At 46.4% G+C, this 23,908-nt stretch overlaps 44 non-coding genes across 44 annotated transcripts; all 44 read left to right on the top strand.

Moving 5' to 3' along the window:
• The first annotated feature begins 2,175 nt into the window (after positions 1-2,175).
• TRNAT-UGU (transfer RNA threonine (anticodon UGU)) lies at positions 2,176-2,249 on the top strand. Its single transcript has one exon. It is a non-coding gene; the product is annotated as a tRNA-Thr (tRNA).
• A 294-nt stretch (positions 2,250-2,543) lies between these two features.
• TRNAT-AGU (transfer RNA threonine (anticodon AGU)) lies at positions 2,544-2,617 on the top strand. Its single transcript has one exon. It is a non-coding gene; the product is annotated as a tRNA-Thr (tRNA).
• Positions 2,618-2,909: 292 nt separating this feature from the next.
• Positions 2,910-2,983, top strand: TRNAT-AGU (transfer RNA threonine (anticodon AGU)). Its single transcript has one exon. It is a non-coding gene; the product is annotated as a tRNA-Thr (tRNA).
• A 291-nt stretch (positions 2,984-3,274) lies between these two features.
• Positions 3,275-3,348, top strand: TRNAT-AGU (transfer RNA threonine (anticodon AGU)). The gene has a single exon. It is a non-coding gene; the product is annotated as a tRNA-Thr (tRNA).
• Positions 3,349-3,639: 291 nt separating this feature from the next.
• Positions 3,640-3,713, top strand: TRNAT-AGU (transfer RNA threonine (anticodon AGU)). The gene has a single exon. It is a non-coding gene; the product is annotated as a tRNA-Thr (tRNA).
• Positions 3,714-4,190: 477 nt separating this feature from the next.
• TRNAT-AGU (transfer RNA threonine (anticodon AGU)) lies at positions 4,191-4,264 on the top strand. Its single transcript has one exon. It is a non-coding gene; the product is annotated as a tRNA-Thr (tRNA).
• A 294-nt stretch (positions 4,265-4,558) lies between these two features.
• TRNAT-AGU (transfer RNA threonine (anticodon AGU)) lies at positions 4,559-4,632 on the top strand. The gene has a single exon. It is a non-coding gene; the product is annotated as a tRNA-Thr (tRNA).
• A 276-nt stretch (positions 4,633-4,908) lies between these two features.
• TRNAA-AGC (transfer RNA alanine (anticodon AGC)) lies at positions 4,909-4,982 on the top strand. The gene has a single exon. It is a non-coding gene; the product is annotated as a tRNA-Ala (tRNA).
• A 276-nt stretch (positions 4,983-5,258) lies between these two features.
• On the top strand, positions 5,259-5,332 carry TRNAT-AGU (transfer RNA threonine (anticodon AGU)). The gene has a single exon. It is a non-coding gene; the product is annotated as a tRNA-Thr (tRNA).
• Positions 5,333-5,994: 662 nt separating this feature from the next.
• On the top strand, positions 5,995-6,067 carry TRNAA-AGC (transfer RNA alanine (anticodon AGC)). The gene has a single exon. It is a non-coding gene; the product is annotated as a tRNA-Ala (tRNA).
• A 296-nt stretch (positions 6,068-6,363) lies between these two features.
• TRNAT-UGU (transfer RNA threonine (anticodon CGU)) lies at positions 6,364-6,437 on the top strand. The gene has a single exon. It is a non-coding gene; the product is annotated as a tRNA-Thr (tRNA).
• Positions 6,438-8,020: 1,583 nt separating this feature from the next.
• Positions 8,021-8,094, top strand: TRNAT-AGU (transfer RNA threonine (anticodon AGU)). The gene has a single exon. It is a non-coding gene; the product is annotated as a tRNA-Thr (tRNA).
• A 295-nt stretch (positions 8,095-8,389) lies between these two features.
• TRNAA-AGC (transfer RNA threonine (anticodon CGU)) lies at positions 8,390-8,463 on the top strand. Its single transcript has one exon. It is a non-coding gene; the product is annotated as a tRNA-Ala (tRNA).
• Positions 8,464-8,754: 291 nt separating this feature from the next.
• TRNAT-AGU (transfer RNA threonine (anticodon AGU)) lies at positions 8,755-8,829 on the top strand. The gene has a single exon. It is a non-coding gene; the product is annotated as a tRNA-Thr (tRNA).
• Positions 8,830-9,851: 1,022 nt separating this feature from the next.
• TRNAT-AGU (transfer RNA threonine (anticodon AGU)) lies at positions 9,852-9,925 on the top strand. The gene has a single exon. It is a non-coding gene; the product is annotated as a tRNA-Thr (tRNA).
• A 293-nt stretch (positions 9,926-10,218) lies between these two features.
• TRNAT-AGU (transfer RNA threonine (anticodon AGU)) lies at positions 10,219-10,292 on the top strand. The gene has a single exon. It is a non-coding gene; the product is annotated as a tRNA-Thr (tRNA).
• Positions 10,293-10,586: 294 nt separating this feature from the next.
• Positions 10,587-10,664, top strand: TRNAT-AGU (transfer RNA threonine (anticodon AGU)). The gene has a single exon. It is a non-coding gene; the product is annotated as a tRNA-Thr (tRNA).
• Positions 10,665-12,067: 1,403 nt separating this feature from the next.
• TRNAT-AGU (transfer RNA threonine (anticodon AGU)) lies at positions 12,068-12,141 on the top strand. The gene has a single exon. It is a non-coding gene; the product is annotated as a tRNA-Thr (tRNA).
• A 295-nt stretch (positions 12,142-12,436) lies between these two features.
• On the top strand, positions 12,437-12,510 carry TRNAT-AGU (transfer RNA threonine (anticodon CGU)). The gene has a single exon. It is a non-coding gene; the product is annotated as a tRNA-Thr (tRNA).
• Positions 12,511-12,619: 109 nt separating this feature from the next.
• On the top strand, positions 12,620-12,693 carry TRNAT-AGU (transfer RNA threonine (anticodon CGU)). The gene has a single exon. It is a non-coding gene; the product is annotated as a tRNA-Thr (tRNA).
• A 294-nt stretch (positions 12,694-12,987) lies between these two features.
• On the top strand, positions 12,988-13,061 carry TRNAA-AGC (transfer RNA threonine (anticodon AGU)). Its single transcript has one exon. It is a non-coding gene; the product is annotated as a tRNA-Ala (tRNA).
• A 294-nt stretch (positions 13,062-13,355) lies between these two features.
• TRNAA-AGC (transfer RNA alanine (anticodon AGC)) lies at positions 13,356-13,429 on the top strand. The gene has a single exon. It is a non-coding gene; the product is annotated as a tRNA-Ala (tRNA).
• Positions 13,430-13,721: 292 nt separating this feature from the next.
• On the top strand, positions 13,722-13,795 carry TRNAT-AGU (transfer RNA threonine (anticodon CGU)). The gene has a single exon. It is a non-coding gene; the product is annotated as a tRNA-Thr (tRNA).
• A 110-nt stretch (positions 13,796-13,905) lies between these two features.
• TRNAT-AGU (transfer RNA threonine (anticodon AGU)) lies at positions 13,906-13,979 on the top strand. Its single transcript has one exon. It is a non-coding gene; the product is annotated as a tRNA-Thr (tRNA).
• Positions 13,980-14,266: 287 nt separating this feature from the next.
• Positions 14,267-14,340, top strand: TRNAT-AGU (transfer RNA threonine (anticodon AGU)). The gene has a single exon. It is a non-coding gene; the product is annotated as a tRNA-Thr (tRNA).
• Positions 14,341-14,632: 292 nt separating this feature from the next.
• On the top strand, positions 14,633-14,706 carry TRNAT-AGU (transfer RNA threonine (anticodon AGU)). The gene has a single exon. It is a non-coding gene; the product is annotated as a tRNA-Thr (tRNA).
• A 294-nt stretch (positions 14,707-15,000) lies between these two features.
• TRNAT-AGU (transfer RNA isoleucine (anticodon AAU)) lies at positions 15,001-15,074 on the top strand. The gene has a single exon. It is a non-coding gene; the product is annotated as a tRNA-Thr (tRNA).
• Positions 15,075-16,286: 1,212 nt separating this feature from the next.
• On the top strand, positions 16,287-16,360 carry TRNAT-AGU (transfer RNA threonine (anticodon AGU)). The gene has a single exon. It is a non-coding gene; the product is annotated as a tRNA-Thr (tRNA).
• A 294-nt stretch (positions 16,361-16,654) lies between these two features.
• On the top strand, positions 16,655-16,728 carry TRNAT-AGU (transfer RNA threonine (anticodon AGU)). The gene has a single exon. It is a non-coding gene; the product is annotated as a tRNA-Thr (tRNA).
• Positions 16,729-17,574: 846 nt separating this feature from the next.
• Positions 17,575-17,648, top strand: TRNAT-AGU (transfer RNA threonine (anticodon CGU)). Its single transcript has one exon. It is a non-coding gene; the product is annotated as a tRNA-Thr (tRNA).
• Positions 17,649-17,942: 294 nt separating this feature from the next.
• Positions 17,943-18,016, top strand: TRNAT-AGU (transfer RNA threonine (anticodon AGU)). The gene has a single exon. It is a non-coding gene; the product is annotated as a tRNA-Thr (tRNA).
• Positions 18,017-18,125: 109 nt separating this feature from the next.
• TRNAT-AGU (transfer RNA threonine (anticodon AGU)) lies at positions 18,126-18,199 on the top strand. Its single transcript has one exon. It is a non-coding gene; the product is annotated as a tRNA-Thr (tRNA).
• A 109-nt stretch (positions 18,200-18,308) lies between these two features.
• Positions 18,309-18,382, top strand: TRNAT-AGU (transfer RNA threonine (anticodon AGU)). The gene has a single exon. It is a non-coding gene; the product is annotated as a tRNA-Thr (tRNA).
• A 295-nt stretch (positions 18,383-18,677) lies between these two features.
• On the top strand, positions 18,678-18,751 carry TRNAA-AGC (transfer RNA threonine (anticodon AGU)). Its single transcript has one exon. It is a non-coding gene; the product is annotated as a tRNA-Ala (tRNA).
• A 294-nt stretch (positions 18,752-19,045) lies between these two features.
• Positions 19,046-19,119, top strand: TRNAA-AGC (transfer RNA threonine (anticodon AGU)). The gene has a single exon. It is a non-coding gene; the product is annotated as a tRNA-Ala (tRNA).
• A 291-nt stretch (positions 19,120-19,410) lies between these two features.
• TRNAT-AGU (transfer RNA threonine (anticodon AGU)) lies at positions 19,411-19,484 on the top strand. Its single transcript has one exon. It is a non-coding gene; the product is annotated as a tRNA-Thr (tRNA).
• A 109-nt stretch (positions 19,485-19,593) lies between these two features.
• TRNAT-AGU (transfer RNA threonine (anticodon AGU)) lies at positions 19,594-19,667 on the top strand. The gene has a single exon. It is a non-coding gene; the product is annotated as a tRNA-Thr (tRNA).
• An 838-nt stretch (positions 19,668-20,505) lies between these two features.
• Positions 20,506-20,579, top strand: TRNAT-GGU (transfer RNA threonine (anticodon AGU)). Its single transcript has one exon. It is a non-coding gene; the product is annotated as a tRNA-Thr (tRNA).
• A 294-nt stretch (positions 20,580-20,873) lies between these two features.
• Positions 20,874-20,947, top strand: TRNAT-AGU (transfer RNA threonine (anticodon AGU)). The gene has a single exon. It is a non-coding gene; the product is annotated as a tRNA-Thr (tRNA).
• Positions 20,948-21,425: 478 nt separating this feature from the next.
• Positions 21,426-21,499, top strand: TRNAT-AGU (transfer RNA threonine (anticodon AGU)). Its single transcript has one exon. It is a non-coding gene; the product is annotated as a tRNA-Thr (tRNA).
• A 1,028-nt stretch (positions 21,500-22,527) lies between these two features.
• Positions 22,528-22,601, top strand: TRNAT-AGU (transfer RNA threonine (anticodon AGU)). The gene has a single exon. It is a non-coding gene; the product is annotated as a tRNA-Thr (tRNA).
• A 293-nt stretch (positions 22,602-22,894) lies between these two features.
• On the top strand, positions 22,895-22,968 carry TRNAT-AGU (transfer RNA threonine (anticodon CGU)). Its single transcript has one exon. It is a non-coding gene; the product is annotated as a tRNA-Thr (tRNA).
• Positions 22,969-23,262: 294 nt separating this feature from the next.
• TRNAT-AGU (transfer RNA threonine (anticodon AGU)) lies at positions 23,263-23,336 on the top strand. Its single transcript has one exon. It is a non-coding gene; the product is annotated as a tRNA-Thr (tRNA).
• Positions 23,337-23,630: 294 nt separating this feature from the next.
• Positions 23,631-23,704, top strand: TRNAT-AGU (transfer RNA threonine (anticodon AGU)). Its single transcript has one exon. It is a non-coding gene; the product is annotated as a tRNA-Thr (tRNA).
• Positions 23,705-23,908: the final 204 nt, after the last annotated feature.

The raw sequence follows: 23,908 nt of genomic DNA, 5'->3' as shown, positions 1-23,908 counted from the left end.
TGTGGTTGTTAAAGTTCAGGCTTCCCCCAGTAGAGGAGTTTCAACTGGCGCAATGTTTGAATTAGCGGCGTGGAGGTGTACCGCCCGGTACAATTAGGCCTACTTTACTTCATCTATCGTCGATGTCTGTGCTGTTGTTGTTTACCTACACATTACCTTATGTTAGTTCGCCGGATGAAACCACACACAGCGTGGCGCCGTGACTTAGTTGGTTAAAGCGCCTGTCTAGTAAACAGGAGATCGATGTTTCGAAACTGTCCGGTGCCCAGTAGCATCCTTATTACTTTACTTCAACAATCGTTGGACTGTTTTTTTTAATACTTAGTCTACACTTTACCACCTACGTTACTTCGACCATTAAAATTACGCACAGCGGGGCGCCGTGCCTTAGTTGGTAAAAGTGCCTGTCTAGTAAACAGGAGATCGAGTGTTCGAATCGCTCCGGGGCCTAGTAACATTCTTATTACTTTACTTCAACCATCGGTGATATCTGTCTTATTGTTGTATACTTACACTTTACTTACATTCGACCGTCGACATAGCTTACCGCGTGGCACCGTGGCTTGCTTGGTGAAAGCGCCTTTCTAGTAAACGAGAGATCGAGTGTTCGAATTCCTCCGGGGTCTAGTAACATTCTTGTAACTTTACTTCATCTATTGTCGATATCTGTGATGTTGTTGTTTACTTCCACATTACCTTAAGTTACTTCGCCCGATAATAATAATTTCGTGTGGCTATTTCTAGCCGAGTGCAGCCCTTGTAAGGCAGACCCTCCGATGAGGGTGGGCGGCATCTGCCATGTGTAGGTAACTCCGTGTTATTGTGGTGGAGGATAGTGTTATGTGTGGTGTGTCAGTTGCAGGGATGTTGGGGACAGCACAAACACCCAGACCCGGGCCACTGGAATTAACCAATGAAGGTTAAAATCCCGACCCGGCCGGGAATCGAACCCGGGACCCTCTGAACCGAAGGCCAGTACGCTGACCATTCAGTCAACGAGTCGTCTTCGCCCGATGAAACCACACAACGCGTCGCTCCGTGGATAAGATGGTTAACGCGCCTGTCTAGTAAACAGGAGATCGAGTGTTCGAATCCCTCCGGTGCCTAGTAACATTCTTATTACTTTACATCAACTATAGGTGATATCTGTCATATTGTTGGTTACTTACACTTTACCACCTACTTACATTCGCCCGTAGAAGCGGCTTACCGCGTGGCGCAGTGGCTTGGTTGGAGAAAGCGCCCGTCTAGCAAACGGGAAATCGAGTGTTCGAATCCCTTCGGTAGCTAGTAACATTCTTATTACAATCAACAATACAATACTGATCTGCGTTTAGGGCAGTCGTCCAGGTGGCAGATTCCCTATCTGTTGTTTTCCAAGCCTTTTGTTAAATGATTTCAAAGAAACTGGAAAATAATTGAACATCTCCCTTTGTAAATTATTCCAATCCCTAACTCCCCTTCCTCATCATCATCATCATCATCTGTTTACTCTCCAGGGTCGGCTTTTCCCTCGGACACTGCGAGGGATCCCACCTCTACCGCCTCAAGGGCAGTGTCCTGGAGCTACAGACTCTTGGTCGGGAGTACAACTGGGGAGAATGACCAGTACCTCGCCCAGGCAGCCTCCCCTGCTGTGCTGAACAGGGGCCTTGTGGAGGGATGGGATGATTAGAAGGGATAGACAAGGAAGAGGGAAGGAAGCGGCCGTGGCCTTCAGTTAGGTACCAACCCGGCATTCGCCTGGAGGAAAAGTGGGAAACCACGGAAAGCCACTTCCAGGATGGCTGAGGTGGGAATCGAACCAACCTCTACTCAGTTTACCTCCCGAGGCTGAGTGGACCCCGTTCCAGCGCTCGTACCACTTTTCAAATTTTCGTGGTAGAGCCGGGAATCGAACCCGGACCTCCGGGGGTGGCAGCAAATCACGCTAACCACTGCACCACAGAGGCGGACGTTAAGTTACTTCGCCGGATGAAACACCAAACCGCGTGGCGCCGTGGCTTGGTTAAAGCGCCTGTCTCGTAAACAGGAGATCGGTGTTTCGAATCTGTCCGGTGCCCAGCAGCATCCTTATTACTTTACTTCAACAATCGTTCGTCTGGTGTTTTTTTAAATACTTAGTCTACACTTTACCACCTACGTTACTTCGACCATTGAAATTGCGCACAGCGGGGCGCCGTGGCTTAGTTGGTTAAAGCGCCTGTCTTGTAAACAGGAGATCGAGGGTTCGAATCCCTCCGGTGCCTAGTAAAATTCTTATTACTTTACTTCAACTATTATCGATCTGTGTGTTCTTTGTGTATACTTACACTCTACCACGTACGTTAAGTCGCCCGTTCAAAACGCATACAGCGTGGCGCCGTGGATAGGTTGGTGAAAGCGCCTGTCTAGTAAACAGGAGATCGATGCTTCGAATCTGTCCGGTGCCCAGTAGCATCCTTATTAGTTTACTTCAACAATAGCTGGCATGGTTTTTTTAAAATACTTAGTCTACACTTTACCACCTACGTTACTTCGACCATTGAAATCGCGCACTGCGGGGCGCCGTGGCTAAGGTGGTGAAAGCGCCTGTCTAGTAAACAGGAGATCGAGGGTTCGAATCCCTCCGGTGCCTAGTAACATTCTTATTACTTTACTTCAACTATTATCGATCTGTGTGTTCTTTGTGTACACTTACACTGTACCACGTACGTTAAGTCGCCCGTTCAAAGCGCTCACAGCGTGGCGCCGTGGCTAGGTTGGTTAAAGTGCCTGTCTAGTAAACAGGTGATCGATGCTTCGAATCTGTCCGGTGCCCTGTAGCATCCTTATTACTTACTTCAACAATCGCTGGTGTGGGTTTTTTTAATACTTAGTCTGCACTTTACCAGCTACGTTACTTCCACCATTGAAATCGCGCAGAGCGGGGCGCCGTGGCATAGTTGGTTAAAGCGCCTGTCTAGTAAACAGGAGATTGAGGGTTCGAATCCCTCCGGTGCCTAGTAACATTCCTATAACTTTACTTCAACTATTATCGATCTGTGTGTTCTTTGTGTATACTTAAACTATACCACGTACGTTAAGTCGCCCGTTCAAAGCGCACGCAGCGTGGCGCCGTGGCTAGGATGGTTAAAGCGCCTATCTAGTAAACAGGAGATCGATGCTTCGAATCTGTCCGGTGCCCAGTAGCATCCTTATTACTTCAACAATCGTTGGTCTGGTTTTTTTTGTTAATACTTAGTCTACACTTTACCACCTACGTTACTTCGACCATTGAAATCGCGCACAGCGGGGCGCCGTGGCTTAGTTGGTGAAAGCTCCTGTCTAGTGAACAGGAGATTGAGGGTTCGAATCCTTCCGGTGCCTAGTAACATTCCTATTACTTTACTTCAACTATTATCGATCTGTGTGTTCTTTGTGTATACTTAAACTATACCACGTACGTTAAGTCGCCCGTTCAAAGCGCACACAGCGTGGCGCCGTGGCTAGGTTGGTTAAAGCGCCTATCTAGTAAACAGGAGATCGATGCTTCGAATCTGTCCGGTGCCCAGTAGCATCCTTATTACTTCAACAATCGTTGGTCTGGTTTTTTTTGTTAATACTTAGTCTACACTTTACCACCTACGTTACTTCGACCATTGAAATCGCGCGCAGCGGGGCGCCGTGGCTTAGTTGGTGAAAGCTCCTGTCTAGTGAACAGGAGATTGGTGGTTCAAATCCCTCCGGGGCCTAGTGACATTCCTTTTACTTTACTTCATCTACCGTCGATATCTGTGCTGTTGTTGTTTACATACACATTACGTTAAGTTACTTCGCCCGATGAACCGACAAAACGCGTGGCGCCGTTCCTTAGTTTGTTAAAGCGCCTGTCTAGTAGACAAGAGATCGAGGGTTCGACCACCCCCTCCGGTGCCTAGTAACATTCTTATTACTTTACTTCAACTATTATCGATCTGTGTGTTCTTTGTGTATACTTACACTGTACCACGTACGTTAAGTCGCCCGTTCAAAGCGCACACACCGTGGCGCCGTGGATAGGTTGGTTAAAGCGCCTGTCTAGTAAACAGGAGATCGATGCTTCGAATCTGTCCGGTGCCCAGTAGCATCCTTATTACTTTACTTCAACAATCGCTGGTATGGTTTTTTCAAATACTTAGTATACGCTTTACCACATACGTTACTTCGACCATTGAAACGCAGCACAGCGGGGCGCCGTGGCTTAGATGGTTAAAGCGCCTGTCTAGTAAACAGGAGATCGAGGGTTCGAATCCCTCCGGTGCCTAGTAAAATTGTTATTACTTTACTTCAACTATTATCGATCTGTGTGTTCTTTGTGTATACTTACACTGTACCACGTACGTTAAGTCGCCCGTTCAAAGCGCATACAGCGTGGCGCCGTGGATAGGTTGGTAAAAGCGCCTGTCTAGTAAACAGGAGATCGATGCATCGAATCTGTCCGGTGCCCAGAAGCATCCTTATTAGTTTACTTCAACAATCTCTGCCATGGTTTTTTTAAAATACTTAGTCTACACTTTACCACCTACGTTACTTCGACCATTGAAACCGCGCACTGCGGGGCACCGTGGCTAAGTTGGTGAAAGCGCCTGTTTAGTAAACAGGAGATCGAGGGTTCGAATCCCTCCGGTGCCTAGTAACATTCTTATTACTTTCCTTCAACTATTATCGATCTGTGTGTTCCTTGTGTATAGTTACACTGTACCACGTACGTTAAGTCGCCCGTTCAAAGCGCTCACAGCGTGGCGCCGTGGCTAGGTTGGTTCAAGCGCCTGTCTAGTAAACAGGTGATCGTTGCTTCGAATCTGTCCGGTGCCCTGTAGCATCCTTATTACTTTACTTCAACAATCGCTGGTATGGGTTTTTTTAATACTTAGTCTACACTTCCACCATTGAAATCGCGCACAGCGGGGCGCCGTGGCATAGTTGGTTAAAGCGCCTGTGTAGCAATCAGGAGATTGAGGGTTCGAATCCCTCCGGTGCCTAGTAACATTCTTATTACTTTCCTTCAACTATTATCGATCTGTGTGTTCCTTGTGTATAGTTACACTGTACCACGTACGTTAAGTCGCCCGTTCAAAGCGCTCACAGCGTGGCGCCGTGGCTAGGTTGGTTCAAGCGCCTGTCTAGTAAACAGGTGATCGTTGCTTCGAATCTGTCCGGTGCCCTGTAGCATCCTTATTACTTTACTTCAACAATCGCTGGTATGGGTTTTTTTAATACTTAGTCTACACTTCCACCATTGAAATCGCGCACAGCGGGGCGCCGTGGCATAGTTGGTTAAAGCGCCTGTGTAGTAAACAGGAGATTGAGGGTTCGAATCCCTCCGGTGCCTAGTAACATTCTTATTGCTTTGCTTCAACTATTATCGATCTGTGTGTTCTTTGTGTATAGTTACACTGTACCACGTACGTTAAGTCGCCCGTTGAAAGCGCTCACAGCGTGGCGCCGTGGCTAGGTTGGTTAAAGCGCCTGTCTAGTAAACAGGTGATCGATGCTTCGAATCTGTCCGGTACCCAGTAGCATCCTTATTAGCTTACATCAACAATCGCTGGTATGGTTTTTTTAAAATACTTAGTCTACACTTTACCACCTACGTTACTTTGACCATTGACATCGCGCACAGCGGGGCGCCGTGGCTAGGATGGTTAAAAGGCCTGGCTAGTAAACAGGAGATCGAGGGTTCGAATCCCTCCGGTGCCTAGTAAAATTGTTATTACTTTACTTCAACTATTATCGATCTGTGTGTTCTTTGTGTATACTTACACTGTACCACGTACGTTAAGTCGCCCGTTCAAAGCGCATACAGCGTGGCGCCGTGGATAGGTTGGTAAAAGCGCCTGTCTAGTAAACACGAGATCGATGCATCGAATCTGTCCGGTGCCCTGTAGCATCCTTATTAGCTTACATCAACAATCGCTGGTATGGTTTTTTTCAAATACTTAGTCTACGCTTTACCAACTACGTTACTTCGACCATTGAAACGCCGCACAGCGGGGCGCCGTGGCTTAGTGGGTTAAAGCGCCTGTCTAGCAAACAGGAATCGAGGGTTCGAATCCCTCCGGTGCCTAGTAAAATTGTTATTACTTTACTTCAACTATTATCGATCTGTGTGTTCTTTGTGTATACTTACACTGTACCACGTACGTTAAGTCGCCCGTTCAAAGCGCACACAGCGTGGCGCCGTGGCTATGTTGGTTAAAGCGCCTATCTAGTAAACAGGAGATCGATGCTTCGAATCTGTCCGGTGCCCAGTAGCATCCTTATTAGTTTACTTCAACAATCGTTCGTCTGGTGTTTTTTTTAAATACTTAGTCTACACTTTACCACCTACGTTACTTCGACCATTGAAATTGCGCACAGCGGGGCGCCGTGGCTTAGTTGGTTAAAGCGCCTGTCTTGTAAACAGGAGATCGAGGGTTCGAATCCCTCCGGTGCCTAGTAAAATTCTTATTACTTTACTTCAACTATTATCGATCTGTGTGTTCTTTGTGTATACTTACACTCTACCACGTACGTTAAGTCGCCTGTTCAAAGCGCATACAGCGTGGCGCCGTGGATAGGTTGGTAAAAGCGCCTGTCTAGTAAACAGGAGATCGATGCTTCGAATCTGTCCGGTGCCCAGTAGCATCCTTATTAGTTTACTTCAACAATTGCTGGCATGGTTTTTTTAAAATACTTAGTCTACACTTTACCACCTACGTTACTTCGACCATTGAAATCGCGCACTGAGGGGCGCCCTGGCTAAGTTGGTGAAAGCGCCTTTCTAGTAAACAGGAGATCGAGGGTTCCAATCCCTCCGGTGCCTAGTAACATTCTTATTACTTTACTTCAACTATTATCGATCTGTGTGTCCTTTGTGTATACTTACACTGTACCACGTACGTTAAGTCGCCCGTTCAAAGCGCTCACAGCGTGGCGCCGTGGCTAGGTTGGTTAAAGCGCCTGTCTAGTAAACAGGTGATCGATGCTTCGAATCTGTCCGGTGCCCTGTAGCGTCCTTATTACTTTACTTCAACAATCGCTGGTATGGGTTTTTTTAATACTTAGTCTACACTTTAACAGCTACGTTACTTCCACCATTGAAATCGCGCAGAGCGGGGCGCCGTGGCATAGCTGGTTAAAGCGCTTGTCTAGTAAACAGGAGATTGAGGGTACGAATCCTTCCGGTGCCTAGAAACATTCCTATTACTTTACTTCAACTATTATCGATCTGTGTGTTCTTTGTGTATACTTACACTGTACCACGTACGTTAAGTCGCCCGTTCAAAGCGCACACAGCGTGGCGCCGTGGCTAGGTTGGTTAAAGCGCCTATCTAGTAAACAGGAGATCGATGCTTCGAATCTGTCCGGTGCCCAGTAGCATCCTTATTACTTTACTTCAACAACCGCTGGTCTGGTTTTTTTTGCTAATACTTTGTCTACACTTTACCACCTACGTTACTTCGACTATTGAAATCGCGAACAGCGGGGCGCCGTGGCTTAGTTGGTGAAAGCTCGTGTCTAGTGAACAGGAGATTGGTGGTTCGAATCCCTCCGGGGCCTAGTGACATTCCTTTTACTTTACTTCATCTACCGTCGATAACTGTGCTGTTGTTGTTTACATACACATTATGTTAAGTTACTTCACCCGATGAACCGACAAAACGCGTTTCTCCGTGCCTTAGTTTGTTAAAGCGCCTGTCTAGTAGACAAGAGAACGAGGGTTCGAATACCCCTCTCCGGTGCCCAGTAACATTCTTATTACTTTACTTCAACTATTATCGATCTGTGTGTTCTTTGTGTATACTTACACTGTACCACGTACGTTAAGTCGCCCGTTCAAAGCGCAAACACCGTGGCGCCGTGGCTAGGTTGGTTAAAGCACCTGTCTAGTAAACAGGAGATCGATGCTTCGAATCTGTCCGGTGCCCAGTAGCATCCTTACTACTTTACTTCAACAATCGCTGGTATGGTTTTTTCAAATACTTAGTCTACGCTTTACCACCTACGTTGCTTCGACCATTGACAAGCCGCACAGCGGGGCGCCGTGGCTTAGTTGGTTAAAGCGCCTGTCTAGTAAACAGGAGATCGAGGGTTCGAATCCCTCCGGTGCCTAGTAAAATTCTTATTACTTTACTTCAACTATTATCGATCTGTGTGTTCTTTGTGTATACTTACACTGTACCACGTACGTTAAGTCGCCCGTTCAAAGCGCACACAGCGTGGCGCCGTGGCTAGGTTGGTTAAAGCGCCTGTCTAGTAAACAGGAGATCGATGCTTCGAATCTGTCCGGTGCCTAGTAGCATCCTTATTACATTATTTCAACAATCGTTCGTCTGTTTTTTTTTTAAATACTTAGTCTACACTTTACCACCTACGTTACTTCGACCATTGAAATCGCGCACTGCGGGGCGCCGTGGCTAAGTTGGTGAAAGCGCCTGTCTAGCAAACAGGAGATCGAGGGTTCGAATCCCTCCGGTGCCTAGTAACATTCTTATTACTTTACTTCAACTGTTATCGATCTGTGTGTTCTTTGTGTATACTTACACTGTACCACGTACGTTAAGTCGCCCGTTCAAAGCGCACACACCGTGGCGCCGTGGCTAGGTTGGTTAAAGCGCCTGTCTAGTAAACAGGAGATCGATGTTTCGAATCTGTCCGGTACCCAGTAGCATCCTTATTACTTTACTTCAACATTCGCTGGTATGGTTTTTTTAATACTTAGTCTGCACATTACCACCTACGTTACTTCGACCATTGAAACCGCGCACAGCGGGCCGCCGTGGCCTAGTTGGTTAAAGCGCCTGTCTAGTAAACAGGAGATCGAGGGTTCGAATCCCTCCGGTGCCTAGTAACATTCTTATTACTTTAATTCAACTATTATCGATCTGTGTGTCCTTTGTGTATACTTACACTGTACCACGTACGTTAAGTAGCCCGTTCAAAGCGCACACAGCGTGGCGCCGTGGCTAGGTTGGTTAAAGCGCCTGTGTAGTAAACAGGAGATCGATGTTTCGAATCCGTCCGGTAACCTGTAGCATCCTTATTAGTTTACTTCAAAAATCGCTGGTATGGTTTTTTTAAAATACTTAGTCTACACTTTACCACCTACGTTACTTCGACCATTGAAATCGCGCACAGCGGGGCTCCGTGGCTTATTTGGTTAAAGTGCCTGTCTAGTAAAGAGGAGATCGGGGGTTCGAATCCCTCCGGTGCCTAGTAACATTCTTATAACTTTACTTCAACTATTATCGATCTGTGTGTTCTTTGTGTATACTTACACTGTACCACGTACGTTAAGTCGCCCGTTCAAAGCGCATACAGTGTGGCGCCGTGGCTAGGTTGGTTAAAGCGCCTGTCTAGTAAACATGAGATCGATTCTTCGAATCTGTCCGGTGCCCAGTAGCATCCTTGTTAGTTTACTTCAACAATCGCTGGTATGGTTTTGTTAAATACTTAGACTACACTTTACCACCTGCGTTACTTTGACAATTGAAATCGCGCACAGCGGGGCGCCGTGGCTCTGTTGGTTAAAGCGCCGGTCTAGTAAACAGGAGATCGAAGTTTCGGGGTGCCTGGTAACATTCTTATTACTTTACTTCAACTATTATCGATCTGTGTGTTGTTCGTGTATACTTACACTGTACCACGTACGTTAAGTCGCCCGTTCAAAGCGCACACAGCGTGGCGCCGTTGCTAGGTTGGTTAAAGCGCCTGTCTAGTAAACAGGAGATCGATGTTTCGAATCCGTCCGGTGCCCTGTAGCATCCTTATTAGTTTACTTCAAAAATCGCTGTTATGGTTTTTTTAAAAATACTTAGTCTACACTTTACCACCTACGTTACTTCGACCATTGAAATCAAGCACAGCGGGGCACCGTGGCTTAGTTGGTTAAAGCGCCTGTCTAGTAAACAGGAGATCGAGGGTTCGAATCCCTCCGGCGCCTAGTAAAATTCTTATTACTTTACTTCAACTATTATCGATCTGTGTGTTCTTTGTGTATACTTACACTGTAGCACGTACGTTAAGTCGCCCGTTCAAACCGCACACAGCGTGGCGCCGTGGCTAGGTTGGTTAAAGCGCCTATCTAGTAAACAGGAGATCGATGCTTCGAATCTGTCCGGTGCCCAGTAGCATCCTTATTACTTTACTTCAACAATCGTTGGTCTGTTTTTTTTTAATACTTAGTTTACACTTTACCACCTACGTTACTTCGACCATTGAAATCGCGCACAGCGGGGCGCCGTGGCTTAGTTGGTTAAAGCGCCTGTCCAGTAAAACGGAGATCGAGGGTTCGAATCCCTCCGGTGCCTAGTAAAATTCTTATTACTTTACTTCAACTATTATCGATCTGTGTGTTGTTCGTGTATACTTACACTGTAGCACGTACGTTAAGTCGCCCGTTCAAAGCGCACACAGCGTGGCGCCGTGGCTAGGTTGGTTAAAGCACGTATCTAGTAAACAGGAGATCGATGCTTCCAATCTGTCCGGTGCCCAGTAGCATCTTTATTACTTTACTTCAACAATCGTTGGTCTGGGGTTTTTTTAATACTTAAACTACACTTTACCACCTACGTTACTTCGACGATTGAAATCGCGCACAGCGGGGCGCCGTGGCTAAGTTGGTTAAAGCGCCTGTCTAGTAGACAGGAGATCGAGGGTTCGACCACCCCCCTCCGGTGCCTAGTAACATTCTTATTACTTTACTTCAACTATTATCGATCTGTGTGTTCTTTGTGTATACATACACTGTACCACGTACGTTAAGTCGCCCGTTCAAAGCGCACACAGCGTGGCGCCGTGGCTAGGTTGGTTAAAGCGCCTGTGTAGTAAACAGGAGATCGATGCTTCGAATCTGTCCGGTGCCCTGTAGCATCCTTATTACTTTACTTCAACAATCGCTGGTATGGGTTTTTTTAATACTTAGTCTACACTTTACCAGCTACGTTACTTCCACCCTTGAAATCGCACAGAGCGGCGCGCCGTGGCATAGTTGGCTAAAGCGCCTGTCTAGTAAACAGGAGATTGAGGGTTCGAATCCTTCCGGTGCCTAGTAACATTCCTATTAATTTACTTCAACTATTATCGATCTGTGTGTTCTTTGTGTATACTTACACTGTACCACGTACGTTAAGTCGCCCGTTCAAAGCGCACACAGCGTGGCGCCGTGGCTAGGTTGGTTAAAGCGCCTATCTAGTAAACAGGAGATCGATGCTTCGAATCTGTCCGGTGCCCAGTAACATCCTTATTACTTTACTTCAACAATCGTTGGTCTGGTTTTTTTTTTAATACTTAGTCTACACTTTACCACCTACGTTACTTCGACGATTGAAATCGCGCACAGCGGGGCGCCGTGGCTAAGTTGGTTAAAGCGCCTGTCTAGTAAACACGAGATCGATGCTTCGAATCTGTCCGGTGCCCTGTAGCATCCTTATTACTTTACTTCAACAACCGTTGGTCTGGTTTTTTTTTGTTAATACTTAGTCTACACTTTACCACCTACGTTACTTCGACCATTGAAATCGCGCACAGCGGGGCGCCGTGGCTTAGTTGGTGAAAGCTCCTGTCTAGTGAACAGGAGATTGGTGGTTCGAATCCCTTCGGGGCCTAGTGACATTCCTTTTACTTTACTTCATCTACCGTCGATATCTGCGCTGTTGTTGTTTACATACACATTACCTTAAGTTACTTCGCCCGATGAACCGACAAAACGCGTGGCGCCGTGTCTTAGTTGGTTAAAGCGCCTGTCTAGTAGACAAGAGAACGAGGGTTCGACCACCCCCCTCCGGTGCCTAGTAACATTCTTATTACTTTACTTCAACTATTATCGATCTGTGTGTTCTTTGTGTATACTTACACTGTACCACGTACGTTAAGTCGCCCGTTCAAAGCGCACACACCGTGGCGCCGTGGCTAGGTTGGTTAAAGCGCCTGTCTAGTAAACAGGAGATCGATGCTTCGAATCTGTCCGGTGCCCAGTAGCATCCTTATTACTTTACTTCAACAATCGCTGGTATGGTTTTTTTAAAATACTTAGTCTACGCTTTACCACCTACGTTACTTCGACAATTGAAACGCCGCACAGCGGGGCGCCGTGGCTTAGTTGGTTAAAGCGCCTGTCTAGTAAACAGGAGATCGAGGGTTCGAATCCCTCCGGTGCCTAGTAAAATTGTTATTACTTTACTTCAACTATTATCGATCTGTGTGTTCTTTGTGTATACTTACACTGTACCACGTACGTTAAGTCGCCCGTTCAAAGCGCACACAGCGGGGCGCCGTTGCTAGGTTGGTTAAACCGCCTGTGTAGTAAACAGGAGATCGATGCTTCGAATCTGTCCGGTGCCCAGTAGCATCCTCATTACATTATTTCAACAATCGTTCGTCTGGTTTTTTTAAAAATACTTAGTCTACACTTTACCACCTACGTTACTTAGACCATTGAAATCGCGCTCGGCGGGGCGCCGTGGCTTAGTTGGTTAAAGCGCCTGTCTAGTAAACAGGAGATCGAGGGTTCGAATCCCTCCGGTGCCTAGTAAAATTCTTATTACTTTACTTCAACTATTATCGATCTGTGTGTTCTTTGTGTATACTTACACTGTACCACGTACGTTAAGTCGCCCGTTCAAAGCGCTCACAGCGTGGCGCCGTGGCTTAGTTGGTTAGAGCGCCTGTCTAGTAAACAGGAGATCGAGGGTTCGAATCCCTCCGGTGCCTAGTAAAATTGTTATTACTTTACTTCAACTATTATCGGTCTGTGTGTTCTTTGTGTATACTTACACTGTACCACGTACGTTAAGTCGCCCGTTCAAAGCGCACACAGCGTGGCGCCGTGGCTAGGTTGGTTAAAGCGCCTGTCTAGTAAACAGGAGATCGATGCTTCGAATCTGTCCGGTGCCTAGTAGCATCCTTATTACATTATTTCAACAATCGTTCGTCTGTTTTTTTTAAAATACTTAGTCTACACTTTACCACCTACGTTACTTCGACCATTGAAATCGCGCACGGCGGGGCGCCGTGGCATAGTTGGTTAAAGCGCCTGTCTAGCAAACAGGAGATCGAGGGTTCGAATCCCTCCGGTGCCTAGTAAAATTCTTATTACTTTACTTCAACTATTATCGATCTGTGTGTTCTTTGTGTATACTTACACTTTACCACGTACGTTAAGTCGCCCGGTCAAAGCGCATACTGTGTGGCGCCGTGGATAGGTTGGTAAAAGCGCCTGTCTTGTAAACATGAGATCGATGCATCGAATCTGTCCGGTGCCCAGTGGCATCCTTATTAGTTTACTTCAACAATCTCTGCCATGGTTTTTTTAAAATACTTAGTCTACACTTTACCACCTACGTTACTTCGACCACTGAAATCGCGCACTGCGGGGCGCCGTGGCTAAGTTGGTGAAAGCGCCTGTCTAGCAAACAGGAGATCGAGGGTTCGAATCCCTCCGGTGCCTAGTAACATTCTTATTACTTTACTTCAACTATTATCGATCTGTGTGTTCTTTGTGTATACTTACACTGTACCACGTACGTTAAGTCGCCCGTTCAAAGCGCACACACCGTGGCGCCGTGGCTAGGTTGGTTAAAGCGCCTGTCTAGTAAACAGGAGATCGATGCTTCGAATCTGTCCGGTACCCTGTAGCATCCTTATTACTTTACTTCAACATTCGCTTGTATGGTTTTTTTAATACTTAGTCTGCACTTTACCACCTACGTTACTTCGACCATTGAAACCGCGCACAGCGGGGCGCCGTGGCCTAGTTGGGTAAAGCGCCTGTCTAGTAAACAGGAGATCGATGTTTCGAATCCGTCCGGTGCCCTGTAGCATCCTTATTACTTTACTTCAACAATCGCTGTTATGGTTTTTTCAAATACTTAGTCTACGCTTTACCACCTACGTTACTTCGACCATTGAAACGCCGCACAGCGGGGCGCCGTGGCTTAGTTGGTTAAAGCGCCAGTCTAGTAAACAGGAGATCGAGGGTTCGAATCCCTCCGGTGCCTAGCAAAATTGTCATTACTTTACTTCAACCATTATCGATCTGTGTGTTCTTTGTGTATACTTACACTGTACCACGTACGTTAAGTCGCCCGTTCAAAGCGCACACAGCGGGGCGCCGTGGCTAGTTTGGTTAAAGCGCCTGTATAGTAAACATGAGATCGATGCTTCGAATCTGTCCGGTGCCCAGTAGCATCATTATTTCAACAATCGTTCGTCTGGTTTTATAAAAAATACTTAGTCTACACTTTACCACCTACGTTACTTCGACCATTGAAATCGCGCTCAGCGGGGCGCCGTGGCTTAGTTGGTTAAAGCGCCTGTCTAGTAAACAGGAGATCGAGGGTTCGAATCCCTCCGGTGCCTAGTAAAATTCTTATTACTTTACTTCAACTATTATCGATCTGTGTGTTCTTTGTGTATACTTACACTGTACCACGTACGTTAAGTCGCCCGTTCAAAGCGCTCACAGCGTGGCGCCGTAGCTAGGTTGGTTAAAGCGCCTGTCTAGTAAACAGGTGATCGATGCTTCGAATCTGTCCGGTACCCAGTAGCATCCTTATTACTTTACTTCAACATTCGCTGGTATGGTTTTTTTAATACTTAGTCTGCACTTTAGCACCTACGTTACTTCGACCATTGAAATCGCGCACAGCGGGGCGCCGTGGCTTAGTTGGTTAAAGCGCCTGTCTAGTAAACAGGAGATCGAGGGTTCGAATCCCTCCGGTGCCTAGTAAAATTCTTATTACTTTACTTCAACTATTATCGATCTGTGTGTTCTTTGTGTATACATACACTGTACCACGTACGTTAAGTCGCCCGTTCAAAGCGCATACAGCGTGGCGCCATGGCTAGGTTGGTAAAAGCGCCTGTCTAGTAAACAGGAGATCAATGCTTCGAATCTGTCTGGTGCCCAGTAGCATCCTTATTAGTTTACTTCAACAATCGCTGGCATGTTTTTTTTAAAATACTTAGTCTACACTTTACCGCCTACGTTACTTCGACCATTGAACTCGCGCACAGCGGGGCGCCGTGGCTGAGTTCGTTAAAGCGCCTGTCTAGTAAACAGGAGATCAAGGGTTCGAATCCCTCCGGTGCCTAGTAACATTCTTATTACTTTACTTCAACTATTATCGATCTGTGTGTCCTTTGTGTATACTTACACTGTACCACGTACGTTAAGTCGCCCGTTCAAAGCGCACACAGCGTGGCGCCGAGGCTAGGTTGGTTAAAGCGCCTATCTAGTAAACAGGATATCGATGCTTCGAATCTGTCCGGTGCCAAGTAGCATCCTTATTACTTTACTTCAACAATCGCTGGTATGGTTTTTTTCAAATACTTAGTCTACGTTTTACCACCTACGTTACTTTGACCATTGAAACGCCGCATTGCGGTGCGCCGTGGATTAGTTGTTTAAAGCGCCTGTCTAGTAAACAGGAGATCGAGGGTTCGAATCCCTCCGGTGCCTAGTAAAATTCTTATTACTTTACTTCAACTATTATCGATCTGTGTGTTCTTTGTGTATACTTACACTGTACCACGTACGTTAAGTCGCCCGTTCAAAGCGCACACAGCGTGGCGCCGTGGCTAGGTTGGTTAAAGCGCCTGTCTAGTAAACAGGAGATCGATGCTTCGAATCTGTCCGGTGCCCAGTAGCATCCTTATTACTTTACTTCAACAATCGCTGGTATGGTTTTTTTCAAATACTTAGTCTACACTTTACCAGCTACGTTACTTCGACCATTGAAATCGCGCACAGCGGGTGCCGTGGCTTAGTTGGTGAAAGCTCCTGTCTAGTGAACGGGAGATCGGTGGTTGGAATCCCTCCGGGGAATAGTAACATTCCTGTTACTTTACTTCATCTACCGTCGATATCTGTGCTGTTGTTGTTTACATACACATTACCTTAAGTTACTTCGCCCGATGAACCGACAAAACGCGTGGCGCCGTGCCTTAGTTGGTTAAAGCGCCTGTCTAGTCGACAAGAGAACGAGGGATCGACCACCCCCCTCCGGTGCCTAGTAACATTCTTATTACTTTACTTCAACTATTATCGATCTGTGTGTTCCTTGTGTATACGTACACTGTACCACGTACGTTAAGTCGCCCGTTCAAAGCGCACCCACCGTGGCGCCGTGGCTAGGTTGGTTAAAGCGCCTGTCTAGTAAACAGGAGATCGATGCTTCGAATCTGTCCGGTACCCAGTAGCATCCTTATTACTTTACTTCAACATTCGCTGGTATGGTTTTTTTAATACTTAGTCTGCACTTTACCACCTACGTTACTTCGACCATTGAAATCGCGCACAGCGGGGCGCCGTGGCTTAGTTGGTTAAAGCGCCTGTCTAGTAAACAGGAGATCGAGGGTTCGAATCCCTCCTGTGCCTAGTAGAATTCTTATTACTTTACTTCAACTATTATCGATCTGTGTGTTCTTTGTGTATACATACACTGTACCACGTACGTTAAGTCGCCCGTTCAAAGCGCATACAGCGTGGCGCCATGGCTAGGTTGGTAAAAGCGCCTGTCTAGTAAACAGGAGATTCATGCTTCGAATCTGTCTGGTGCCCAGTAGCATCCTTATTAGTTTACTTCAACAATCGCTGGCATGTTTTTTTTAAAATACTTAGTCTACACTTTACCGCCTACGTTACTTCGACCATTGAACTCGCGCACAGCGGGGCGCCGTGGCTGAGTTGGTTAAAGCGCCTGTCTAGTAAACAGGAGATCAAGGGTTCGAATCCCTCCGGTGCCTAGTAACATTCTTATTACTTTACTTCAACTATTATCGATCTGTGTGTCCTTTGTGTATACTTACACTGTACCACGTACGTTAAGTAGCCCGTTCAAAGCGCACACAGCGTGGCGCCGTGGCTAGGTTGGTTAAAGCGCCTGTGTAGTAAACAGGAGATCGATGTTTCGAATCTGTCAGGTGCCAAGTAGCATCCTTATTATTTTACTTCAACAATCGTTGGTCTGGTTTTTTGTTAATACTTAGTCTACACTTTACCACCTACGTCACTTCGACCATTGAAATCGCGCACAGCGGGGCGCCGTGGCTTAGTTGGTGAAAGCTCGTGTCTAGTGAACAGGAGATCGGTGGTTCGAATCCCTCCGGGGCCTAGTAACATTCCTGTTACTTTACTTCATCTACCGTCGATATCTGTGCTGTTGTTGTTTACATACACATTACCTTAAGTTACTTCGCCCGATGAACCGACAAAACGCGTGGCGCCGTGCCTTAGTTGTTTAAAGCGCCTGTCTGGTAGACAAGAGATCGAGGGTTCGACCACCCCCTCCGGTGCCTAGTAACATTCTTATTACTTTACTTCAACTATTATCGATCTGTGTGTTGTTCGTGTATACTTACACTGTACCACGTACGTTAAGTCGCCCGTTCAAACCGCACACAGCGTGGCGCCGTGGCTAGGTTGGTTAAAGCGCCTGTCTAGTAAACAGGAGATCGATGTTTCGAATCTGTCCGGTGCCCAGTAGCATCCTTATTACTTTACTTCAACAATCGCTGGTATGGTTTTTTTCAAATACTTAGTCTACGCTTTACCACCTACGTTACATCGACCATTGAAACGCCGCATAGCGGGGCACCGTGGCTTAGTTGGTTAAAGTGCCTGTATAGTAAACAGGAGATCGAGGGTTCGAGTCCCTCCGGTGCCTAGTAAAATTCTTATTACTTTACTTCAACTATTATCGATCTGTGTGTTCTTTGTGTATACTTACACTGTAGCACGTACGTTAAGTCGCCCGTTCAAAGCGCACACAGCGTGGCGCCGTGGCTAGGTTGGTTAAAGCGCCTATCTAGTAAACAGGAGATCGATGCTTCGAATCTGTCCGGTGCCCAGTAGCATCCTTATTACTTTACTTCAACAATCGTTGGTCTGGTTTTTTTCAAATACTTAGTCTACGCTTTACCACCTACGTTACATCAACCATTGAAACGCCGCATAGCGGGGCACCGTGGCTTAGTTGGTTAAAGCGCCTGTCTAGTAAACAGGAGATCGAGGGTTCGAGTCCGTCCGGTGCCTAGTAAAATTCTTATTACTTTACTTCAACTATTATCGATCTGTGTGTTCTTTGTGTATACTTACACTGTACCACGTACGTTAAGTCGCCCGTTCAAAGCGCTCACAGCGTGGCGCCGTGGCTTAGTTGGTTAAAGCGCCTGTCTAGTAAGCAGGAGATCGAGGGTTCGAATCCCTCCGGTGCCTAGTAAAATTGTTATTACCTTACTTCAACTATTATCGGTCTGTGTGTTCTTTGTGTATACTTACACTGTACCACGTACGTTAAGTCGCCCGTTCAAAGCGCTCACAGCGTGGCGCCGTGGCTTAGTTGGTTAAAGCGCCTGTCTAGTAAGCAGGAGATCGAGGGTTCGAATCCCTCCGGTGCCTAGTAAAATTGTTATTACCTTACTTCAACTATTATCGGTCTGTGTGTTCTTTGTGTATACTTACACTGTACCACGTACGTTAAGTCGCCCGTTCAAAGCGCACACAGCGTGGCGCCGTGGCTAGGTTGGTTAAAGCGCCTGTCTAGTAAACAGGAGATCGATGCTTCGAATCTGTCCGGTGCCTAGTAGCATCCTTATTACATTATTTCAACAATAGTTCGTCTGTTTTTTTTTTAAATACTTAGTCTACACTTTACCACCTACGTTACTTCGACCATTGAAATCGCGCACGGCGGGGCGCCGTGGCTTAGTTGGTTAAAGCGCCTGTCTAGCAAACAGGAGATCGAGGGTTCGAATCCCTCTGGTGCCTAGTAAAATTCTTATTACTTTACGTCAACTATTATCGATCTGTGTGTTCTTTGTGTATACTTACACTTTACCACGTACGTTAAGTCGCCCGGTCAAAGCGCATACTGTGTGGCGCCGTGGATAGGTTGGTAAAAGCGCCTGTCTTGTAAACATGAGATCGATGCATCGAATCTGTCCGGTGCCCAGTAGCATCCTTATTAGTTTACTTCAACAATCTCTGCCATGGTTTTTTTAAAATACTTAGTCTACACTTTACCACGTACGTTACTTCGACCACTGAAATCGCACACTGCGGGGCGCCGTGGCTAAGTTGGTGAAAGCGCCTGTCTAGCAAACAGGAGATCGAGGGTTCGAATCCCTCCAATGCCTAGTAACATTCTTATTACTTTACTTCAACTATTATCGATCTGTGTGTTCTTTGTGTATACTTACACTGTACCACGTACGTTAAGTCGCCCGTTCAAAGCGCACACACCGTGGCGCCGTGGCTAGGTTGGTAAAGCGCCTGTCTAGTAAACAGGAGATCGATGCTTCGAATCTGTCCGGTACCCTGTAGCATCCTTATTACTTTACTTCAACATTCGCTTGTATGGTTTTTTTAATACTTAGTCTGCACTTTACCACCTACGTTACTTCGACCATTGAAACCGCGCACAGCGGGGCGCCTTGGCCTAGTTGGTTAAAGCGCCTGTCTAGTAAACAGGAGATCGAGGGTTCGAATCCCTCCGGTGCCTAGTAACATTCTTATTACTTTACTTCAGCTATTATCGATCTGTGTGTCCTTTGTGTATACTTACACTGTACCACGTACGTTAAGTAGCCCGTTCAAAGCGCACACAGCGTGGCGCCGTGGCTAGGTTGGTTAAAGCGCCTGTCTAGTAAACAGGAGATCGATGTTTCGAATCCATCCGGTGCCCTGTAGCATCCTTATTAGTTTACTTCAAAAATCGCTGGTATGGTTTTTTTAAAATACTTAGTCTACACTTTACCACCTACGTTACTTCGACCATTGAAATCGCGCACAGCGGGGCGCCGTGGCTTTTTTGGTTAAAGCGCCTGTCTAGTAAAGAGGAGATCGGGGGTTCGAATCCCTCCGGTGCCTAGTAACATTCTTATAACTTTACTTCAACTATTATCGATCTGTGTGTTCTTTGTGTATACTTACACTGTACCACGTACGTTAAGTCGCCCGTTCAAAGCGCATACAGTGTGGCGCCGTGGCTAGGTTGGTTAAAGCGCCTGTCTAGTAAACATGAGATCGATTCTTCGAATCGGTCCGGTGCCCAGTAGCATCCTTATTCGTTTACTTCAACAATCGCTGGTATGGTTTTGTTAAATACTTAGTCTACACTTTACCACCTGCGTTACTTTGACAATTGAAATCGCGCACAGCGGGGCGCCGTGGCTAAGTTGGTTAAAGCGCCTGTCTAGTAAACAGGAGATCGAGGTTTCGGGGTGCCTGGTAACATTCTTATTACTTTACTTCTACTATTATCGATCTGTGTGTTGTTCGTGTATACTTACACTGTACCACGTACGTTAAGTCGCCCGTTCAAAGCGCACACAGCGTGGCTCCGTGGCTAGGTTGGTTAAAGCGCCTGTCTAGTAAACAGGAGATCGATCTTTCGAATCTGTCCGGTGCCAAGTAGCATCCTTATTACTTTACTTCAACAATCGCTGGTATGGTTTGTTTCAAATACTTAGTCTACGCTTTACCACCTACGTTACATCGACCATTGAAACGCCGCACAGCGGGGAACCATGGCTTAGTTGGTTAAAGCGCCTGTCTGGTAAACAGGAGATCGTGGGTTCGAATCCCTCCGGTGCCTAGTAAAATTCTTATTACTTTACTTCAACTATTATCGATCTGTGTGTTCTTTGTGTATACTTACACTGTACCACGTACGTTAAGTCGCCCGTTCAAAGCGCACACAGCGTGGCGCCGTGGCTATGTTGGTTAAAGCGCCTATCTAGTAAACAGGAGATCGATGCTTCGAATCTGTCCGGTGCCCAGTAGCATCCTTATTAGTTTACTTCAACAATCGCTGGTATGGTTTTTTGTTAATACTTAGTCTACACTTTACCACCTACGTCAATTCGACCATTGAAATCGCGCACAGCGGGGCGCCGTGGCTTAGTTGGTGAAAGCTCCTGTCTAGTGAACAGGAGATCGGTGGTTCGAATCCCTCCGGGGCCTAGTAACATTCCTCTTACTTTACTTCATCTACCGTCGATATCTGTGCTGTTGTTGTTTACATACACATTACCTTAAGTTACTTCGCCCGATGAACCTACAAAACGCGTGGCGCCGTGCCTTAGTTGGTTAAAGCGCCTGTCTGGTAGACAAGAGATCGAGGGTTCGACCACTCCCTTCGGTGCCTAGTAACATTCTTATTACTTTACTTCAACTATTATCGATCTGTGTGTTGTTCGTGTATACTTACACTGTACCACGTACGTTAAGTCGCCCGTTCAAACCGCACACAGCGTGGCGCCGTGGCTAGGTTGGTTAAAGCGCCTGTCTAGTAAACAGGAGATCGATGTTTCGAATCTGTCCGGTGCCCAGTAGCATCCTTATTACTTTACTTCAACAATCGCTGGTATGGTTTTTTTCAAATACTTAGTCTACGCTTTACCACCTACGTTACATCGACCATTGAAACGCCGCATAGCGGGGCACCGTGGCTTAGTTGGTTAAAGCGCCTGTCTAGTAAACAGGAGATCGAGGTTTCGAGTCCCTCCTGTGCCTAGTAAAATTCTTATTACTTTACTTCAACTATTATCGATCTGTGTGTTCTTTGTGTATACTTACACTGTAGCACGTACGTTAAGTCGCCCGTTCAAAGCGCATATAGCGTGGCGCCGTGGCTAGGTTGGTTAAAGCGCCTGTCTAGTAAACAGGAGATCGATGCTTCGAATCTGTCCGGTGTCCAGTAGCGTCCTTATTAGTTTACTTCAACAATCGCTGGTATGTTTTTTTTAAATACTTAGTCTACACTTTACCACCTACGTTACTTTGACCATTGAAATCGCGCACAGCGGGGCGCCGTGTTTAGGTTGGTTAAAGCGCTTGTCTAGTAAACAGGAGATCGAGTGTTCGAATCCCTCCGGTGCCTAGTAAAATTCTTATTACTCTACTTCAACTATTATCGATCTGTGTGTTGTTCGTGTATACTTACACTGTAGCACGTACGTTAAGTCGCCCGTTCAAAGCGCACACAGCGTGGCGCCGTGGCTAGGTTGGTTAAAGCGCCTATCTAGCAAACAGGAGATCGATGCTTCCAATCTGTCCGGTGCCCAGTAGCATCCTTATTACTTTACTTCAACAATCGTTGGTCTGGTTTTTTTTAATACTTAGTCTACACTTTACCACCTACGTCAATTCGACCATTGAAATGGCGCTCAGCGGGGCGCCGTGGCTTAGTTGGTGAAAGCTCCTGTCTAGTGAACAGGAGATCGGTAGTTCGAATCCCTACGGGGCCTAGTGACATTCCTTTTCCTTTACTTCATCTACCGTTGATATCTGTGCTGTTGTTGTTGACATACACATTACCTTAAGTTACTTCGCCCGATGAACCAACAAAACGCGTGGCGCCGTGCCTTAGTTAGTTAAAGCGCCTGTCTAGTAGACAGGAGATCGAGGGTTCGACCACCCCCCTCCGGTGCCTAGTAACATTCTTATTACTTTACTTCAACTATTATCGATCTGTGTGTTCTTTGTGTATACTTACACTGTACCACGTACGTTAAGTCGCCCGTTAAAAACGCACAAAGCGTAGCGCCGTGGCTAGGTTGGTTAAAGCGCCTGTCTAGTAAACAGGAGATCGAGGGTTCGAATCCCTCCGGTGCCTAGTGAAATTCTTATTACTTTACTACAACTATTTTCGATCTGTGTGTTCTTTGTTTATACTTACACTCTACCACGTACGTTAAGTCGCCCGTTCAAAGCGCACACAGCGTGGCGCCGTGGTTAGGTTGGTTAAAGCGCCTGTGTAGTAAACAGGTTATCGATGCTTCGAATCTGTCCGGTGGCCTGTAGCATCCTTATTACTTTACTTCAACAATCGCTGGTATGGTTTTTTTTAATACTTAGTCTACACTTAACCACCTACGTTACTTCGACCATTGAAATGGCGCTCAGCGGGGCGCCGTGGCTTAGTTGGTTAAAGCGCCTGTCTAGTAAACAGGAGATCGAGGGTTGGAATCCCTCCGGGGCCTAGTAACATTCCTGTTACTTTACTTCATCTACCGTTGATATCTGTGCTGTTGTTGTTGACATACACATTACCTTAAGTTACTTCGCCCGATGGACCGACAAAACGCGTGGCGCCGTGCCTTAGTTAGTTAAAGCGCCTGTCTAGTAGACAGGAGATCGAGGGTTCGACCACCCCCCTCCGGTGCCTAGTAACATTCTTATTACTTTACTTCAACTATTATCGATCTGTGTGTTCTTTGTGTATACTTACACTGTACCACGTACGTTAAGTCGCCCGTTAAAAACGCACAAAGCGTAGCGCCGTGGCTAGGTTGGTTAAAGCGCCTGTCTAGTAAACAGGAGATCGAGGGTTCGAATCCCTCCGGTGCCTAGTGAAATTCTTATTACTTTACTACAACTATTTTCGATCTGTGTGTTCTTTGTGTATACTTACACTGTACCACGTACGTTAAGTCGTCCGTTCAAAGCGCACACAGAGTGGCGCCGGGGCTAGGTTGTTTAAAGCGCCTGTCTAGTAAACAGGAGATCGTTGGTTCGAATCTGTCCGGTGCCCTGTAGCATCCTTATTAGTTTACTTCAACAATCGCTGGTATGGTTTATTTTAAATACTTAGTCTACACTTTACCACCTACGTTACTTCGACCATTGAAATCGCGCACAGCGGGGCGCCGTGGCTAAGTTGGTTAAAGCGCCTGTCTAGTAAACAGGAGATCGAGGGTTCGAATCCCTCTGGTGCCTAGTAAAATTCTTATTACTTTACTTCAACTATTATCGATCTGTGTGTTCTTCGTGTATACTTATACTGTACCACGTACGTTAAGTCGCCCGTTCAAAGCGCACACAGCGTGGCGCCGTGGCTAGGTTGGTTAAAGCGCGTGTCTAGTAAACAGGAGATCGATGTTTCGAATCTGTCTGGTGCCCAGTAGCATCCTTATTACTTTA

The sequence above is a fragment of the Anabrus simplex genome, chromosome 1 (genome assembly GCF_040414725.1).
Source record: "Anabrus simplex isolate iqAnaSimp1 chromosome 1, ASM4041472v1, whole genome shotgun sequence".
NCBI lineage: Eukaryota > Metazoa > Arthropoda > Insecta > Orthoptera > Tettigoniidae > Anabrus > Anabrus simplex.
Note: the sequence above shows the minus strand (reverse complement) of the source record. Positions and strands in the feature narration are given on the sequence as shown.